Genomic DNA, 17,230 nt, shown 5'->3' with positions numbered 1-17,230 from the left:
ACATCCCCATGACTATTTCATAACTACCAACTTGTACTTCTTAATCCGTTCACCTTTTTCATCCTGCCCCCAAAACTCCTCCTATCTGGCAACCATCAGCTTGTTCATTGCATCTGAGTCTGTTCTGTTGTGTTTGTTCATTTATTTTGTTCTTTAGATTCCACATGTGAGATCATATGGTATTTGTCTTGCTCTGTCTGAGTTATTTCACTTAGCATAATACCTTCCCAGTCCATCCATCTGGTCGCACATGGAGGGATTTCATTCCTTTTTATGGCCAAGTAATATTCCATTATGTATATGTACGACTTCTTCTTTATCCAATGGGCACTTTGGTTGCTTTCATATCTTGGCTATTGTAAATAATGCTGCAATGAACATAGAAATGCATATCTTTTCGAATTCGTGGTTTGGATTCTTCAGATAAATACCCAGAAGTGGAATTGTTGGGTCATAAGGTAGTTCTATTTTTAACTTTTTGAGGAACCTCCATACTGTTTTCCATAGTGGTTGCACCATTTGCAAACCCACCAACAGTGCATTAGGGTTCCCTTTTCTCCACATCCTTGCCAACACTTGTGGTTTGCTGATTTATTGATGATAGTCATTCTGACAGGTGTGAAGTGTGGTTTATTTGAGAAATTTGCATTTCGCTGATGATTAGTGGCAATGAGCATCTTTTCATGTCTATTGGCCATATGTATATCCTCTTTGGAGAAACGTCTATTTAGATCCTCTGCTCATTTTTTAACTGGATTGCTTTTTTTCGTGTTAAGTTGCATCACTTCTTCATAAATTTTAAATATTAACCACTATCGGATGTATTACTGGTGAATATCTTCTCTCATTCAGTACGTATGTTGTCTTTTCATTTTGTTGATGGTTTCCTTTGCTGTGCAAAAACTTTTTAATTTGATGTAGTCCCGTTTATTTTTTCTTTTGCCTGAGGCGACATATCAGAAAAAATATTACTATGAGCAATGAGTTAGAATTTATTGCATATGTTTTCTTCTAGGAGTTTTATGGTTTTGGGTCTTACATTTAAGTCTTTAATCCATTTTGAGTTTATTCTTCTATATGGTGTAATTAAGTGGTCTAGTTTCTTTTGTATGTATCTGTCCAGTCTTCCCAACACTATTTATTGAACAGACTATCTTTATTCCATTGTTTATTCTTGCCTCCTTTGTCATAGATTAATTGACCATATAGTCATGGGTTTATTTCTGGACTTTCTATTCTGTTCCATTGATCTATGCATTTGTTTTTATGCCAGTACCATGCTGTTTTGATTATTATAGCCTTGTAGTACAGTTTGATAGCAGATATTGTGATACCTCCAACTTTGTTCTTCTTAAGATTTCTGTGGCTATTCAGGGTCTTCTGTGGTTACAATAAATTTTAGGGTTATTTGTTCTAGTTCTGTGAAAAATTCCATTGGTATTTTGATAGGGATTGCATTGAATCTATAGATTGCTTTGGGTAGTATGGACATTTTAATGATGTTAATTCTTCCTATCCATGAGCATGGTATATGCTTCCATTCACTTGTATATTCTTCAGTTGGAGTGAGTGGAGTTCATCCGGCCAATTAAAATCAGATTTGACTGTGTGCAGGTAGGGCTCAGTTCCAATTCTCTGATTATCACAGGACTGAAGCCTTCTCTCTTTATCTCATGTTGCCCTTAAAACTACAGCTTCTATTCCCCATTGTCCATTTAGCTTTAGCTCTCTTTCATGTCTGGGTATTAGTTTCCTCATTATTTCTGGTATCTGAAGATTTCCTTTTCTTGCTTTCAAGCTCTGTTATGTATTTATTTTTACATAACAATGTAAAAATAATAATGTATTTATTTCCATTTCCTGGAAAATGGAGTTTATATTTTATTGAGCATATGCCTGTATTTGGAGAAGTAAGCAAGAGGCATCTTCTCTTATCAATAAATCCAGCATAAGTAACTTTTGTTAGCCTTCAGGTAAAGTACAAATTCTAACTCATTTAATATACAAGGCTCTTCATGATATTATCTACCCCTTTAGTTTCATGATTCACATTCCACCAGATGCAAACTTTCCTATGACTAAGGAAACAAATCTTTGTAATTTTATGTTCATGCTATGCTGTTTCTTACCTCTATGCCTTTTTAGATGCTATCTGTCTGTACAGAATATCATCTCCTCAAGATGCTCATTCCTTAACACATAAATTTTTATCTAGTAAACTGCTACTCACCCTAAAAAGCTAAAACGAAACATGACCTCTGAGAAGCCTTTTCTGTCACTATTACCCCCTCCCCAATCCAGACTAACATGGTCCTTTCCTGCATCCTAGAACACTCTATACACACTTCTGACAGAACAAATGTCACCCCAATTGTTGATTTCGTTTCCCCATCACTTTTTTAATTGTTAAGTTTTAAGAGTTCTTTGTATAATTCAGATACTAATCCTTTACCAGAAATATGTTTTGAAACTATCTTCCTCCAGTCTGTGACCTGTCTTTTCATTTTCTTAACAGTGTCTTTTGCAGAGCAAAAGTTTAAATTTTAATGAAGTTCAGCTAATCAATGTATTTTCTTTCACAGGTGGTGCTTTTGGTGTTGAATCTAAAAGCTCTCTGCCAAACTCAAAGTCACCTAGATTTTGTACTCTGTTATCTTCTAGAAGTTTTATAGTTTTGTATTTTACATTTAGCTCTGTGATCCATTTTGAGTTCATTTTTGTAAAAGGTGTAAGGTCAGTGTCTAAATTTATTCTTTTGCACATGGACATCCAGTTATTCTAGCACCATTTGTTGAAAACAGTATTTTTCCTCCATTGGATAGCCTTTGTGCTTTTGTGTGGATCAGTACAAAGAGACATACTCTTGAGCAGAGATTTTCAAACCACCGGTAGTGAAATCAACTTATTGGACCAAAATGAGCATTTCAAACAATGAAATAGCCTAGACTAGAGAATATAAGAATGCAGTAAAGGTAAGTAGAAAAGGTAAGTATTGTTACAGAAACTTTTGTTTCGTGTGTGTGTGTGTGTGTGTGTGTGTGTGTGTGTGTGTGTGTGTTGGGTCATGGTATAAAATGTACTTCTTACTACAGATTGTGGTTGAAAACATTTGAAAGTCATAGCTCTAGAGAATCCACTAGAGACAAAAGGACTAATAGATATTAGACTTATTTAATAACTATCTGCCCTAGTCAGAAGTTTTCAGTTACATTTCTAAAATGCAAATATGATGTCATTTTTCTGCTTAAAATCCTTCAGGATCATTCTGAAAGCAATGGAGAGTAAAATGCAGTGATGCAAGAATAAATATAGCAAGATCATTTAGAAAACTCTTGTAATGTACTAGGTAAATTATGATAAAGACCAAAAACAAGGCAGTGGCTTTGGGAATAGAAAGGAGATGGCTCTAAGACCTGGAAAGTAGATATACAGGGAGCACAGATCAGGATATATTGAGAACGAAACCGTAGTAATATTTACCAATCCAGGAAATATAGGAAATGGACTAGTTTTAGAGTAAAAGAAAGTGAGTATGGTTTTAGACGTAATAAATCTAGGATGGTGGTAAGACTTACAAGTGGTAAAGTCCAGAAGGCAGTTAATATACAGGCTTGGAGCTCAGCAAATAAGTAGTAGTTGAAATTATGAATATGAATAATGTCACCTAGGGCAAGCAAACAGAGTAAGAAAAATAAAAGGTAAATAATGAGCATTTAAGTGGTGAATAGAAAATGGTGCCTACACAAAAGAAAACTAAGAAATATTCAGAAAGGTAGAAAGAGAACTAAGAAAGTAGCACCACATAAACTAAGGGAGACAAAACAAGATAATGATTTAAGCCCAAACAGATTAGCCATGTTTCCCCGAAAATAAGACCTAGCCGGACCATCGGTTCTAATGCGTCTTTTGGAGCAAAAATTAATATAAGACCCGGTATTATATTATATTAATTATATAAATTATATTATATTATATTATATTATATTATATTATTATACTCGGTCTTATTTTATAGTAAAATAAGATCGGGTCTTATATTAATTTTTGCTCCAAAAGATGCATTAGAGTTGATTATCCAGCTAGGTCTTATTTTTAGGGAAACACGGTAGTAACAACATAAAATATGAATGAACAAAATGTTCCCGTTAAAAAACAAAGATTAACAGCCTGCTAAAAGACAAAGATTTTTAGACTAGATAAAAACAAAACAAAATCCAATGGTGGGTGATTCATAAGACTCACATGTAATTTAATATTACCAAAAGATTAACGGTAAAAAAATAAGAAAAGTATACAAAGCAAACACAAACTGAAAGAAAGCTGGTGTAGCTACAGCTGGTACTATTCCTGATAATATAGCTATATTAGTATCAGCCAAAATACATTGCAAGGGACACATCCTAGTGATAAAATGTGAAATCATCATGAATATACAGCAGTTTTGGATTACTATGTAAATTATATAACCTCAAGATATAGAAAGCAAAACTAAGAGAAGTGCAAGGAGAAATAGACAAACTCACAATAATGGTGGGTAATTTTAATACCACTCTCAATAACTGATAAAATAGTAGACACAAAAAATCAGTAATATTGGAAAAGATCTGAATAACATGGTAACACCATTAGGAAACTTGACCTAACAGAACACTTCATCCAACACTGCTAAATACATGGTATTTTCAAGCACAGCTGAAACTGTTTTCTTTAGTGGTGAGGCATAAAGAAAGTCTCAACAAAATTCAAAGGGTTCGAATCATACAAATGGAGAAGCAATTAAAGCACTAACAGGGAAATCTATAGCCTTAAGGCATAGGTCAGAAAAGAAGTTTGAAAATTAGAGTCAAGAGATCTAAAGACACCTCACCAAAGAAAATGTACAAATGCAAATAAGCACATGAAAAGATGCTCCGCATCACATGCCATCAGACAAGTGCAAATCAGAACAACAATGAGGTACCACTATGCACTTATCAGAACGGCTAAAATTCAAAATACGGTATCAAATACTGGCGAGGATATGGAGCAACAGGATCGCTCACATTGCTGGTGGGAATGCAAAATAGTACAGGCACTTTGGAAGGCAGTCAGTTTCTCATAAAATAAACATATTCTTACCACACAATCCAGCAATCATGCTCCTATTTACCCAAATGAGCTGAAAACACGTTCACACAAAAACCTGCACACAGATGTTTATAGCAGCTGTAGTCATAATTGCCAAAACTTGGAAGCAAACAAGAAAACCTTCAGTAGGTGAATGGATAAATAAACTATGGTACATCCAGACTGTGGTACATCTTTTTTGCTCGGCCTTAAAAAAAGAAATGAGCTATCGAGTCATAAAAAGCCATGGAGAAACCTTAAATAAATAGCATTAAAAGAAGCCCATCTGAAAAGGCTACATACTATACAATTCCAACTATATGACATTCGGGGAAAGGCAAAACTATGGAGAGAGTAAAAAGAACAGTGGTTGCCAGGGGTTGGGCGAGGGGGAGGGATAAACAGATGAATCATGGAGGCTCTTTAGGGCAGTGAAACTACATTACATGATACTATAATGGGAGGTATGTATCCTTATACATTTGTCCACATCCACATAATGTACAACACCAAGAATGAACTTCAATGTAAACTGTCAACTTTGGGAGATAAGGATGTGTCAATGTAGGTTCATCAGTTGTAACAAATGCACCAGTCTGGTGCAGGGTGTCAACAGTAGAGGTGGCTGTATGTGTCCAGGGCATATGGGAACTCTCTGTACTTTCTAATTAATTTTGCTGTGAATCTAAAACTGCTCTCAAAATAAAAGTCTACTTTTTAAAAATTAAAGAGCTACAGTTGGTTAGAGTGTGGTGCTGATAGCACCAACGCTGCCGGTTCGATCCCTGCATGGGCCACTGTGAGCTGCGCCCTCCTTAAAAAAAAATAAAAAATAAAGAGCTAAATAACGTTCAAGAAGTTATCAAAAGAACAGCAAAACAAATAAACTAAAAAAACGGGGGGAAACCCAAGGAAGAAGAAGGAAGGGAATAATAAAGACAGAAACTAATAAAATAAACAATGACCTAAACTGAAGATCAACAAAATGAAAACTTTATTCCTTAAGAAAAAGTTCCAAAAAGAAACAGAAAATATGAATAGTTTGTATACCTAGAAACTAAGGAAGGAAAAAGTGTCAAGAAAGCATGCATGGTCAGCAGAACCCAGTGCCATAAAAAAGTAAAGCAATATTAGGATTGAAAACTGCCTCATGAATCTGGCAATAAGGAGACCACTGACGGCCTTAGCAAGAACAGTTTAAGTGGAATGGAATGAAGCAGAACAAGTTTCTAAATGTAAAAAAAAAAAAAAAAAAAAAAAATCCTGCACAAGTTAACATTAACACTAATATACACCTGCAAGAAGCCAGATGTTATTTATTTTTACCTTTACAGAGCCTTGCACATAGATGCTCAAAACAATTATTTGCTGAATTAATTCAGCTGAATGGAGAAGAAAGGACCACATATAGAGGGCTTTAAATGCTTGACAGTATTGGAATTGAATTAAGAAGTTTTAAGATTTCTAAACAGATATATAGTAAAAGACAGTCTAAAATGACAAATCTGGCAAGATATTTAATACAATATACATATATCAGAAGTTTTCAATACATGTAAGGAAATACACACAACTAATAGTTCAAATTCATTTCCAGAGTCAGCATATACTGTGGAAGGTTTCCCCGCTTTCTCTTTTCATTTCATTTTGGCTCACCTCCACCTCAAAACATCTTGAAACACAGACAGTATGGAAACAAATGAACATGAGCTGTCTCTGAGAGCATTTAGAATGAAATAGCTCAGCATTCCTTTTCTTTTTCACTAAACCATGCACTGCACCACAAAATTAAACAGACATCTCTAGGGATACATATTTGCCAAGAGTGTTTCTGGCAAAAATAAAACCTGGCTCTTCTCCAGGCTTCTATACATGGACAGTAGTGGCAGCTCTACAGAGGGAGATCGAATGCTGGCTGGCTGGTCTGTGGTTACTTAGTAGTGTCGAGATAAAGAATATTAGGTACAGATCATTTTCATGTCCAAAGACTTCTGACAACAAACTTGCTCTGCCTAATTTCTCACATTCTGCAATAATGACAGTTATTTACCGAAGAGACAGATAATTCTAGCCCTGTCTCCTTATTTTACAGACAAGCAAACAGAAGCCCAGAAAAGGCAGGTCATTTGTCTAAAATCACACAACTAGTTGGTAACAGTACAAAATATAGGTCTGAAGACCCCCCAGTTCAATAATCTTTCAACTTTTCTATTGAACAGTACTACCTTCTTAAATAATGCTAAACAAACCATGTTGCTTGTATCTTAAACTCCTTTTATCTAAGTCATTTCAACACCTTGAAAGTCTTAGGCTCTTTCTGAAACAATATTTTGCCAGAAATGGCAATATGCTTTTATTTTGTGACCCTGTACATAATATTTTTTAAAGGACTGTGTATTTTAAGTCCCTGAGTCACCAAAGTAAAATGAGGTTAGAACTGGTTTAAAAATTATTAAAAACAGAACTAAGAAATTCTGTGTCTTCAAACTTGGTAAGATCCTTTAAAAATTATGGCTCAATATATTTAAAGGTGGCAGGGCACTGGAATCAGGATCATAAGACCAGTAATCAAATCTTAGCTCTGCTATTAGCTGTGTGACTTGAGCCTGTTTCCTCTTCATAAAACAAGCATGTTGAATCAGGATCACTAAAACTAATTCCATCATTTACAATACAATTCCAGAACCTGGAGAATAAAATCTTTATCTTATCCTTATTATCTTTTAACTTATTCAAATAATAGAGCAAAGAAATAAACACATCATTCCATACTTGATTAACTAAACAAGTTAAAACACAGGATGTAATCATCTCTACTATAAAAAAATGTGGTAGATTTGGCTCTATATAGGGTCAGAGAGAAGAACACTATTGTCAGAAAATTGTAGTGCACAGTTGAGGTTATGGTGATTTAGATGACATCTCTCTGGATTCATTTAACTAAGTAGTAGTTTTGAAAACCCAAGTCTAGTTTTTCTGCAGGGGGGGAATATAGAAGGAGAACATAAAAGAAGTCCAAAGTGGTTGTTTTAGTCCAGTTCTGCCAGAACCACTGAGCTCGTATCATGTATCTCTGATCTATCAAGAACCTTGATCTATTGCTTTATTGAATGCTGCTCTATATGGCCCTAGAGGATTTAAGTTTGAGCCTTTTAATGAATAGGTCATCTAGATATTTTTTTTTTAATCTACCGTTAGTAGAAGCAATTTTTACCTTCACTATTCTACTTGACAAAATTGTTATTTCATACAGACTATAGATGTTCATTATATGCAATTCACTATAGTATTCCAGAAAAAAACAAAAATTATAAACAGTCTCTTTACCCACAAACTTCCCGGACCTTACAATTGAGTAGAATAATAAAAATTTGATGACCTCTGAGTTATACTTTTAGAAATAAATTCTTACCATCTTTTCTGTCTAGTTTATGTAATTCCATTTAGGTCCTATGTCTGTTTGCTAATAGAAATCAAACACAAAGTTCATTGTAAAGTGCTTGAAAAGGGGATTAAGGCATTATAAAGAGCTAATCCAATTGATGGTTGTAAAAAGAAGACAATAGGAAAATGTGAGATTATCAAGCTCTATGAGGCGAAACCCCTCCCAGCTCCAGCTCATTCGTCAGACCTAAAATATTTTGTTTTGATTAAACACTGAAGCCTTATATCCCTTTGAGAGAATAAATCATATTTTGGGGCTGTCTGTATCTCTGATTCAGTTTGCCTAGAGCAGTCTTGTAAAGATGGTTGAAACAGAGCAACAAGATTACAAGATTACCAGTTTTATCAAATTATTTATAAAGCTAATTAACTGATCTGAACTTCCGGTTTCTTAACTGTCAAACTGGAACAATATCTGTTTTGAAAATCTTGCAATGCTAGTTACCATGAGGATCAAAATGAAACAGTGTATATGACAGTACTTCGTAAACTGTTTTAGAAATGTAAGGCAACATAACTATTGAGCTTAATTTTTTTTTCTTTTTTAATTTATTGGGGTGACAATTGTTAGTGAAATTACATAATTTCAGGTGTACAATTCTGTATTACATCATCTATAAATCCCACTGTGTGTTCACCACCTAGAGTCAGTTCTCCTTCCATCACCATATATTTAATCCCCCTTATCCTCATCTCCCTCCCCCCACCCCCCTTACCTTCTGAGCTTAATTTTTTTAAAGCTTTCCTATAAAGTTCAAAACTATGTTGTCAGATCTACATGTTTCTCCAATCACTCGAACTTCCTTGTAGCACATTAACTGGTGACTAAACCATTAAGAACAATTTACAAGTATTACTGCACCGTTACTACATGTTATACTTCTGCCTAATTCCAGCACACATGACTTTCAGCTTATGGGGATCTCAACAGAAATCCCCATCTGCTTTATTGTGCTTTATTGGTCAACCAGGAAAAAGAAAGAAGTCGTAAAATGTTCTTTCAGTCTCCTTCTGGGCTAGGATTGGAACATTCTAGTAGTGAATGACCCAACTATTACCAAAGTGTTCATGCTACTTTTCAAAAAATCCCAACAAAGGACACCTGAATATCCAATTGGGGGAAAAAATATCTTAACTTCTAATTACACTTTATACAAAAATCAGATCCTACTGGGCTACAATTTTAAATGTGAAAGATAAGGTAATAAAGCTTTCAGAGAAAAGAAGATAAAATATCTTCGTGACCTTAGAGTATTTGAAGTATTTGTATCCTCTTAATAGGACATAAAAACTCTGGCCATAGAAGGAAAATACTGATAAATCTGATTACAGTAAGAATTTCTGTTCATCAAGAAACAACATTAATGGGCCGGCCCAGTGGCTCAGGCGGTTGGAGCTCCGTGCTCCTAACTCCGAAGGCTGCCGGTTGGATTCCCACATGAGCCAGTGGGCTCTCAACCACAAGGTTGCTGGTTCAACTCCTCGAGTCCCGCAAGGGATGGTGGGCTCCACCCACTGCAACTAAGATTGAACACGGCATCTTGAGCTGAGCTGCCGCTGAGCTCCCAGATGACTCAGTTGGTTGGAGCGCGGGCTCTCAACCACAAGATTGCTGGTTCGACTCCCGCAAGGGATGGTGGGCAGTGCCCCCTGCAACTAGCAATGGCAACTGGACCTGGAGCTGAGCTGCGCCCTCCACAACTAAGACTGAAAGGACAACAACTTGACTTGGAAAAAAGTCCTGAAAGTACACACTGTTCCCCAATAAAGTCCTGTCCCCTTCCCCATTAACAAAGGAAACATTACAACCCACAAACTGACAACCCACAAAAGTGGAAGATATAATAACAAATCTGAAAAATGACAGAGATTAGCAAATTCCTGAAAATCAATAAGAAAATACAGACAACCCAGCTGAAATGTAAAGAAAAGACCTGAACTTGTGTGCTTTCTCAAAAGAGGCTATCCAAATGGTGAATAAACCTGAAAAGATGTCTAACTTCATTAGTCATCAGGGAAATGCAAATTAAAACCACAATGTGATATCATTCTATACCATCAGAATATCTAAAATGAAGAAGGTAATGAAGAAGGTATACGATACCAAGTACTGGTGAGGATATGGAGCAACTAGAGCTCTCATAAATTACTGGTGGTACAAAATAGTACAATCTTTTGGAAAACTGTAATTATTTATTAAAACCAAATGTAGGCATATCTATGATCCAGCAATTCCAGTCCAACACAAACGCTTAGCATGTTTCCCCGAAAATGAGACCTAGCCAGACCATCAGCTCTAATGTGTCTTTTGGAGCAAAAATTAATATAAGACCCAGTCTTATTTAATATAATATAAGACCAGGTATAATATAATGTAATATAATACAAGGTCTTATATTAATTTTTGCTCCAAATGACGCATTAGAGCTGATGGTCTGGCTAGGTCTTATTTTCGGGAAAACATGGTACATATACTCACCAAAAGACAGGTACGAGAATGTCCACAGCTTGAATATTTGTAATAGCTAAAAACTGGAAGTAACCCAAATACCCATTAAAGGTGGAATAAATAAATAAGTAGGGGTATGCTCACACAATAGAATACTATACAGTAATGAGAATGAACATATGTAACTACACATTACAATATGGATGAATCTCACAAATGTAGTGTTAAGCAAAAGAAGCCAGACCCAAAAGATATGAGTCCATTTACATAAAGAACAAAAATAGACAATACTAATCTATTCCATTAGAAGTATAGTGCTTACCGATGCAGGAGATGGTGGTGATAGGAAGTAAACATGAAGGGGGCTTCTAGAGTGCTGATAAGATTGTCAACAAAAGTTCACTGCCACCAATCCAATGCTAACAGGAGTTTCCAATCTGGGGTGTGGTAAAAGGAAAAACTTTATTCAGGTAAAAGGTTGGAAACCAGGGTAACACAGCCTCTGAAGGAAACCAAAAGTGTGCTCCCCCAAGACAAAGGGGAAGTTGGCTTATATAGAGGAAGCTCCTGCCCTGGCCCTTGATTTGGTTCATTTTTATGAAGCTGGAGCATCACCTGGCCGCCTCAAAGGATGACACACCCAAAGGGCAGACAGGGCAGTCACCAGAGCCCTGCTAAAGCAAACCCTGCTCTGTCGGGTCAGCCCCTGCATCACAGCTCCTCCACTGTAGTCAAAGTCAGTCCTCACAACCAATCAGCCCCAAGGTCAATGCCTCCCACTGACATGCAAACAGCAATCAATGCTCAACTACAACAGGAAGGCACACACAACCCACACTAGGGATATACCTGGAGCATCTCACTCAGGTGACCAGGGAGACTGCACCACTGGGCCCCACAGAACACACATTCCATAACGCCACTCTACTAAGACTGGGAGGCATGGCAACCCTACCTAATACGTAAAACAAACACAGGGAGGCAGTGAAAATGGGGAAACAAAGAAACATGTTCCAAATAAAAGAAGAGAACAAAGCTCCAGAAATAGAAATAAACAAAATGGAGACAAGCAATCTAGCAGACGCAGAGTTCCAAACACTTGTTATAAGGATGCTCAATGGTCTCAACGAGAACTTCAACAAAAAGATAGAAAACAAAAATGGAGATAGAACACATAAAAAAGAACCCATTAGGAATAAAGAATACAATAACTGAAATGAAGAATATACCAGATGAAATCAACAGCAGATTAGATGAAGCAGAGGATGGAATCAGCAATTTAGAAGATAAGGTAGCAGACAGCACCCAATCAGAATAGCAAACAGAAAAAAGAATCCAAAAATATGAGGATAGTTTTAGGGGCCTCTGGGACAATATGAACCGTAACAACATTTGCATCATAGGGGTACTCCCAGAAGGAGAGAGAGCAAGGAATTGAGAACCTATGAAAAGAAGTAATAACAGCAAACTTCCCTAACCTGGCAAAGGAAATAGATATACAATCCCAACAAATGCAGGGAGTCCCAAATATGATGAATCCACAGAGGCCCACACCAAGACACATCATAATTAAAATGGAAAGGTTAAAGATAAAGAAAAAATCTTAAAAGCAGCAAAAGAAAAGCAGTTACCTACAAAAGAGCTCCCATAAGACTATAGGCTGATTTCTCAACAGAAATTTTGCAGGCCAGATGGGATTGGCATGAAATACTCAAAGTGATGAAATGTAAGGATCTACAACGAAGATTACTCTACCCAGCAAAGTTATCAGTTAGAATCAAAAGACAGATGAAGAGCTTCCCCGACAAGAAAACGCTAAAGGAGTTTGGCACCACCAAACCAGTATTTCAAAGAATCTTAGAGGGACTTCTTTAAGAAAAAAAAAAAAAAAAAATCAAAAATGTGAATAAAATAGCAATAACTACATATGTATCAATAATTACTTTAAATGTAAATGGATTAAATGCTCCCATCAAAAGACATAGGGTGGCTGAATGGATAAGAAAACAAGACCCTTACATATGCTGCCTTACAAGAGACTCACTTCAGATTGAAAGACACAGACTGAGTGTGAAGGGATGGAAAAAGATATTTCACGGAAATGGAAACAAAAATAGCTGGAATAGCAATACTTATACCTGACAAAATTGACTTTAAAACAAAGGCTATGACAAGAGACAAACAAGGACCCAGTAATCCCACTTCTGGGTATTTATCCAAAGAAATGCAAAATGCTTCGAGGGGAATAGTGCATCCATATGCTCATTGCAGCACTGTTTACAATGGCTAAGATCTGGAGGCAGCCTGGGTGTCTCTCGATGGAAGAATGGATAATGAGAAAGAGATAGATACATACTATGGAATATTGTTCGGCCATGGAACAAAAAGGGTTCTTGCCATCTGTGGCAGCATGGATGGACCTGGAGGATATTGTGCTTAGTGCAGTATGTCAGACATTGAAAGACAGATGCAATATGATTTTGCTTATATGCAGAATCTAAAGAACAAAATAAACAAACAAAACAGAAACACACTCATAGATACACAGAACATTTTGATGGCTACCCAATGGGAGGGGGGTTGGAGGTCAGTGAAAAGGGGGAAGGGATTAAGAAGTGTAAATTGGTTTGTTACACAGTAATCACGGTCATGTAGTCCAGTAGTAGTCACAGTAGTCAAGTAGGGTGTAGCATAAGGAATATAGTCAATAATATTGTAGTAACTATGTGTCAGATGGGTACTAGATTTACCAGGATGATACATGGGAGGGGGTTGGGGGCAGGGTGAAAAAGGTGAAGGGATTAAGAAGCACAAATTGGTAGTTACAAAATAGTCATGGGGACGTAAGTAAAGCACAGGGAATATAGTCAATAATATGGTAATAACTGTATAGTGCCAGGTGTGTACTAGTCAGGGGGATCACTTCTTAAATTATATAAATGTCTATGCTATACACCTGAAATTTATGTAAAATAATATTGAATGTCAACTGTAATTGAAAATTTTAAAAGGCGGGGGGAAATGGTAGAGGGGAATAAGAGGTCCAAATTTCCAACTATAAAACAAACAAATCATGGGGATGTAATGTACAGCAAGGGAATATAGTCAATAATATTGTGATAGCATAGTATGGTGTCAGATGGTTACTGGACTTATCGTGGTGATCACTTCTTTAGGTATATAAATGTTAAATAACTATGGTGTACCCCTGAAACTAATATAATATTGTATGTTAGCTATATTTTGATAAAAATCTTTTAAAAAAACAGAAAATATATAGTACTGTGTTTCCCTGAAAATAAGACCTAGATGGACCATCAGTTCTAATGCATCTTTTGGAGCAAAAATTAATATAAGACCCGGTCTTATTAATATAAGACCGGGTCTTATTTTACTATAAGACTGGGTCTTTATAATATAATATATGAGATGATATATGATATACCAGGTATAATACAATATAATAACAGGTCTTATATTATAATATAATATCATGATATTATGTTATAATATAATATGATACAGAATAAGACTGGGTCTTATACTAATTTTTGCTCCAAAAGACGCATTAGAGCTGATTGTCCAGCCAGGTCTTATTTTCAGGGAAACATGGTAAGTGCTTACCTACACACACACACACACACACACACACAAACACAAAAAAAAAAATCAGCCCCCTTAAATAAATGTCAAAGGATGCTAAAAGGCTAATAATGAAACTAATTTTAAGCTAACAGCATATTAACCTTTACCAAACTCACAGCTTCAGAGAATTAGAGATCTAGTAGTCTACTGGTAGGAATTCATCCTTTTCTGATTTAAAAGAATTAAAAGGGCATTAGAAAATAATTATTTTCTTCTTACTTCCCTTATCATTGCTCTTATTATGAGCTAGCTATACACAGAACAGAGAGCAATACATACATTGTTTCATCTAATCCTAATAACTCCATGAAATTAAAATGTTATTCTTTTTATGACTTTACAGTTAAGAAGTTTTAGGTTGAGCATGTTGTCTAAAGGAAGACATCACATACAGTGTAGAAGGAGGACCTGAATCCTGGTGTGTCTGAGTCCCAAGCTCATGCTCTAAACCACCGTTTAATACTGCCTCGTTGTCGTTGTCTTACTGGGACTTTACAGCATGGGGTGATGATAATCTTCTTTGGCTTTTGCCTAATCACCTTAGAAGGCTCATACATATATATACACAACACTTTCCCCCACAACTTCCTTTAAAGACTCCTAGAGGGACTGGGCTGTTAAGGAGTGAAAGCTGGACATTAACAAGTAAAGACAGAAAGTCCATGCCAGCAGGCCTACAATACAAATGTTTTGAGTTTTTAACAATGGGCTAAATGGGAAACTAGGGAGAGGTCTCAGCAGACTGGTCTCAAATGAGACAATTCATTGAGTGTCTTTACTTAGGCCATAATGGAAGAAGCAGAGATAGACTAAGCAATTCTGTCAAAAATAAAGATCAGTGAGAAGGTTCCTGATTGTGAATAGGTGTCTGCATGTGTTTAAATCTTGCTCTAGAGAATACTATTTCCAAAAATTATGCTAACAAGTGTGGATTATTTAATATGGATACTACCAAAACTTTAATAAAGTTTAGGTTGGTAGAAAAAATATGATGGCCTAGACTGTTGATCTGTACTCAGCTTCTGATCTTTAGTCAGATGTTTCTCTATTCAGAAAAGTATCACTCAGCAGGTACTTTCCCAAGTTGCAGAGGAAATAGGCACTTTTATTCATTCTACGTTGAAAAATCCTACTTTAAAAAGTAACTGTTGGGAGCACCCTTCTAGTTGCTAAATGGGATGCTGCCCCATTCATGAACCACTTAATAAAGATAATTATACTTATTAAAAAAAGTAACTGTCAGTTTCTATCAAAGGTTCATTTGAGTTAAAAATCGCACCTTGACCTGAGGATGATTCTATCACCCTTTATTCAGAAGGAAATTCAAAGTTTATTTTTGAACCACTTGACATGAAGTTCATTTAAAACTTAAATGCCATTCTTTATAATAGAGAGAAAACATATTTGGTAATAATATAAACCTATATACTGAATGAGTATGTTAGAGTTTTTCATACGGTCATAATCAAATTATGAAGTAGGGATACTCCCGACTTCCATCTCTCCCAACACTAGAAGGTAATGCAGTCTCCTGGCGGTGCTGTAGTCTTCACGTTTGAATCTAAGCTAAATCGACCAGCTTGGATGGAGGGCGTCCCATCTAGACAAATATTTACCTCTATCCTCTTGAAAGTATTAATAGACACAGGGGGGAAATTCATATGTGGCTCTCTTTAGTAAATATAGATAGTATCCATTTATATATCCATAGTGGTATTCTATCTGGGCCCTTTTTTCAAATAAAAGTGTAAACTGTTTTCTTATTCAAAGTTCTACAAAAATATTAGAAGAATCTTTTTCACATTAGGTAACATATATATGCCCATTTACTTACTGAAAGTGAAGAAAAAACTCCGTGTAACCCTGTAGTTTGTTAAAGCATTTGTTGATCATCATACATAATAATATTCTATATTCACCATGACAAAAATTTTGAATAACTGGTACATGAGTTTTTAGAAATCCTTATGTAATGGATATGTTAACAGCTCTCAATAAGAAAAAATATGTTGGTTCCTCCAAGGTAATCATAAACATATACCAAGATAAATAGACAATCGATTTAAAGGGATAAATTGGTCATTTCATTAATTGGACTTCAACAAGTTCTTAGAATAGTAGAATCCAACATAGAAAGCCATGATGAGTTTTCTGAAAGTCATTCAAAATTGTATAATTTTTGGATATCATAGCATTTTATGCGGAAGCTAAAGCACTCCTCTTTCAATATTGAAAATATTGTTATTAGGGAAAAATTTGAATTCTCATTAGGAAGGTAAGAATAAACTCCCCTAACAATCATCATCGCTAGTTAATGAAAAAAAAAGGCTAAGAAGGACAAAGGTGCCTGATACAAATCAAACCAAATGCTTGAAATGTCATGCATTTTCTCATTTTTTTTTCTTGAACTTATTTTCCTTTCTACTTTCACCACAAATTGTTTTAATTTTTAATTTGAAAAATTTATAGATTCATAGGAAGGCGCTAAGCAATGCACAGGGAGGTCCCATGTACGCTTCACCCAGCATACCCCAACATCTACATGCTGTATAATTAACAACAGCACAACATCAAAACTAGGAAATT

At 35.7% G+C, this 17,230-nt stretch overlaps 1 protein-coding gene across 3 annotated transcripts in view; it reads right to left on the bottom strand.

Annotated features, from left to right (window-relative positions):
• Positions 1–17,230, bottom strand: part of DIPK1A (divergent protein kinase domain 1A) — an 88,805-nt gene that overhangs the window by 55,566 nt on the left and 16,009 nt on the right. Inside the window, exon 1 of one of the 3 annotated variants that reach the window (XM_081057803.1) lies at positions 11,322–11,440. The exons of the other annotated variants lie outside the window; for them this stretch is intronic. The gene's annotated coding sequence lies outside the window, so the exon portion shown is untranslated. Of the gene's footprint in view, positions 1–11,321; positions 11,441–17,230 lie in introns of those variants that run through there. 3 annotated transcript variants of the gene reach the window in all.

This window comes from Rhinolophus hipposideros (assembly GCF_964194185.1).
Source record: "Rhinolophus hipposideros genome assembly, chromosome: 8".
NCBI lineage: Eukaryota > Metazoa > Chordata > Mammalia > Chiroptera > Rhinolophidae > Rhinolophus > Rhinolophus hipposideros.
Note: the sequence above shows the minus strand (reverse complement) of the source record. Positions and strands in the feature narration are given on the sequence as shown.